Raw genomic sequence first — 4,172 nt, forward strand, 5'->3', positions numbered from 1 at the left:
ACTAGAACAGAACTAGAACAGAACTAGAACAGAACTAGAACAGAACTAGAACAGAACTAGAACAGAACTAGAACAGAACTAAAACAGAACTAGAACAGAACTGAACTACAATATTTTTTGAAAATTTGAAAACATTGTCATACATATTTTTTATTTTATTAAACATTTATTCTATAGGGTAAAAACAAAATTGTTTTTTTAGCAATATTCACACATGTTTCACAGACGTCAATAATATTTTAATAGACACCATTATATTTTTTTTCTTATTTCATATGCATTTTTTTTTTTAACTAAATCTTGGTAAAAGATTTTTCCATTTCATTGAAAACAGTCTGTGTAGCTTTTTAAACGTTTGCTCTTTAAATTTTATGTTTATATATTAAATGATTTATTTATTTATTTCAAACACTATTCAAAGGTTTTCATGGTGATAATTTTGAAAAGAAAAATTTAAAATAATAAAAAACAAATTAAATAATTTTTCATATTTTGTTATTTTTCACTTTTTAGTCTAATTTTTAAAAACAAAATTTTCGATTTCAATATTTTTTTTGTTTCACTAATTTTTTTATGTTTCTTTTTGATTTGATATTTTTGTTTATTTTATTTAACACTTTTCTTGTAGTCATGAGTGTGTGTGTGTGTGTGTGTTTCAGTAAATGACACATTTTTAAATATTTGTTTTTTTTTTTTCTTTTTTCAAAACACACACAATTTTTGTTCCATTTATTTAGATTTTTTTTTTTTTTTTCAAATTTTCTTTTAGTTTTGTAAGATCTTTTTTATTGAGATTTTTCATTTCTTGTTACTATTTTTATAAAATTTTGTAATATGTTTATTTTATAATTTCATTAAATTTTTGTTATTTTGTATTTTATATTATAAAAAGTCACGACAAATTTTCAGAATTTAGCTTTTTCACTTTGAGACATATTTTCAACATGCGGTCATTTGTTGCTTTATAATTTTTTTAGTTTTTATTTAATATTTTTGCATTTTTATTGATTTATGTTCATTATGAGTTAATAAATTTTTAAATAATTATTTTATAACATGTGACAGTAAAATTTTGGAAGAATTATGTCTAATGTCATAGCATTGATATAATTATTTTATTTAAGTTGATGTTATTATTTTTAAACGAATTTTTTATACCCTTAATACAATAAAGTTGAACTAGCAGAGTAACTGATGCATGACTAGTTTCGTGACTGGTTCTTTGGGGGTGGTTAACTATCTTAGTTGTTAATACTTTGTACAAAAATTATCTGTTACTTAGCTCTGACTTTCTTGCTTTCTGTTACCTGTTGTAATTACTCGTTTTAGGTCTATAACTAATATTAGAAATAAGATCTCTTTTTTTGCTCACACCTGCTTAAAACACAGCTTCTACTTATCTATCCCTTTGTCGATACTTGTTCTATTAAAAGAGAAAGAAAATTGCTGTACAAAATCGTTGTCTTAAGACTGACAAAACTTGCAATTTACCTTTTCTCTCTGATAGCAGTCAGAATGACTATTTTTTGTATATAACTGGTATTGGCAAAGAGTTCTCTTGCATACTCATAGACAAATGTTTGCTCACATATACTTATAATCAAACAAAACCAGTTATAGAGCTGCCAATACTTGTTCTTATAAGATGGAAATAAAATATCGGCAAAAGATCGTTATATTAAGATTGATAGAGCTTTTAATATTTTCTCTCTTTGTTAATAGTTCTATTGTTCATACCAAATCACCAAAACCAGTTTAAGAGCTCTTCACTATCCCTCTGCCGATACTTGTTCTATTAAAATGAAAATAATATATTCGCATATTCCCCTTCTCTATCTCGCTCTTTCTCTCTCTGATACTTGCCAGAATAACTCGTGCTTAGACTAAAACTATTATAAGCAAAGAGTTCTCTTGATTTTGACATAACGATTTTTATATTATTTTCAATATACGGAGCTTCTATTAAGTCAATTACTATTATTCAGAATTTCAACAAAACTGGTGTTTATACATAAAGTCGTATCACATGAATGATGTTGTTTCTGAGTCTGTGGTCCTCGTTTACATTCAAAGAATTTGTGACAATTTAACTGTAAGCAGGTTGGGAAAAGTTTAAAGTTTTCCTTTATACATACACTTTCAAGTCAGTTTATTTACAAGATTGGACTGCGGTTCTCATCAAAATGTTTAATTCCTCAAAAAACAAAGAAAACTTAATCGTCTCCAGATGACATTTTCAAGGCTAATATCACTACACAATTCTAACTCGGTTATAAGCATGCTATTTAAACCCCTGAATCCTAGATCAGGTCCATAGTTATCTTTATCCCAAAAGGGGTAAAAACTTTCCTTATCAAGCCGAAGGACTTCACTCCAATCTGTCATTTCTTTTCAAGAAAATTGTTTATAAAATCTACATGTGTGATTATCCTAATCATGTTGTATAAAAGGCAAATCTTTTGAGACTACATTGCACTCCCTCGCATATTCAGATACTCTTGTGCACAAGACATATGTATTAGAGACCTTTTTAGAAATTGAGGGGGCTATTTAAAATGTTTTAAAGCTGAAAATATTGGGGTCCTTTCCTATGTAATCTTACAAGAGGTTATTGGACCTAAATCCTAGATGAAAAGCACAAGCTGATGACACAGCAGTGACTACCTTAGTGAACCTCCTGCTACTTTCTCCCAATCCATGTAAAGTTACTAAGACAAGAAGTTGAAGTGCTTTACTTGAACATCTGTCTCGTTATCCTTATTTCACGATAGTAATTTTTCAATCACTGACTAAACAGACTAGACACCATCATGACTCATCATCGCACCTTTGTATTTTTTATATTCCAATAGCATTTTGTACATGATTCTAGCGATCCATATATAAAAAGTTTGTACGAGTTTTGCTTTAAGAGAGTTTTCTAATAACTAGAATAAGACATGTCATGAAACTCTGTTCTGCTGGCTTCTGGTTTCCGAAAAGCCTTGTGTTGCTTTTTATCAAGGTTACATGCCCCCAGAGGAAAGTTTATTGCAATAAACAGAATAAGACATTTTATGAAACTCTTTCCTGCTGACTTCCGGTTTCCAAGGTACAAGATTATGGGATTCTAGAAAAGGCCGAGAATACGTATGATCATCAATATTTTAAAGTCCCAGCAGACTAGAGGTATTGGTAGTGACACTTTCCCTGGTTTTGCGCTAACACCAAGATGGGGTCTTTCATCAAGGTTACATGCCTCGGGGGGGAAAACTTACTCAACTGCCTATTTGTAAGTACTTATTTAACACCTTATTTGTAAGCTAGCATAGAGATCATGAACATAAATACCAATAAATAAGTAGTGAAGTAGTTTATAAGCTTCTGAACTCATTGCTGAGCAGTTACAGGTTGTTGCCTCTCATCGAACTCTTTAACAACGTAGATCCAATTACTTTTGTTTAAGAAAAATTAGATTTTTGTATAAAAATCCTCATTATTTGTAAATTGTATCGAAGTAAAATTTATTCTTAATTTTTTTAAGAAATATTTTTTGCAAAACAAAAAACAAACGCTTTAACAGACATACATATATATCGCAACTGCAAATATAATTTTAACACTAATTTAATAACCTTTTGATTTCTTGCGAAATTTTAATAAATTCCCAAAAATTTCGTAAAATTTTGTAAAACCATATAATTTCAGTTAACACAACAATGATGAGAAGAAATATTTCTTCATAAACTGATTTAATAATCCATATAAACAAATAACGTAGACAAGATTTTTGAAAACTTAAAAAAATTTTTGCAATTAAATTATAAAATTTTCAGCAATTTTGTTTTATATTTTTTATAATATTTTTTTAATAAATTTTTAAGATTTTTATATTTATTCTTACTTCGTATACTATTTTGCTTTTGTTTAAAATATTTTTACAATAAATTCCTTTTAATTGTTGATTTAAATAGGTTTTTGTTTAAACTTTTGGTTTAACTTTAAATTAAATTATATTTTAATTATATCTTTTTTAAATTTTCATAATATTTTTCTTTAATTTTTCAATAAATTTCGTTTCGTTTTAACGTTTCGTCGTAGAGATATCTTTAAACTTTTTATTTCGCTTTGGTATTATATTGTTGTTATTATTAAAACGTTAGCAACAAAAAAATTGCCGCAAAAAATTTCTT

At 27.4% G+C, this 4,172-nt stretch overlaps 1 long non-coding RNA gene across 1 annotated transcript in view; it reads right to left on the bottom strand.

Annotated features, from left to right (window-relative positions):
* The window catches only part of LOC124420434, a 30,456-nt gene extending 26,712 nt beyond the window's left edge, over positions 1–3,744 (bottom strand). Inside the window, exon 1 of the long non-coding RNA XR_006941203.1 lies at positions 3,615–3,744. This is a non-coding gene — a long non-coding RNA (uncharacterized LOC124420434). The remainder of the gene's footprint in view (positions 1–3,614) is intronic.
* Between the last annotated feature and the right edge of the window lie 428 nt (positions 3,745–4,172).

This window comes from Lucilia cuprina, chromosome 5 (assembly GCF_022045245.1).
Source record: "Lucilia cuprina isolate Lc7/37 chromosome 5, ASM2204524v1, whole genome shotgun sequence".
Lineage (NCBI taxonomy): Eukaryota > Metazoa > Arthropoda > Insecta > Diptera > Calliphoridae > Lucilia > Lucilia cuprina.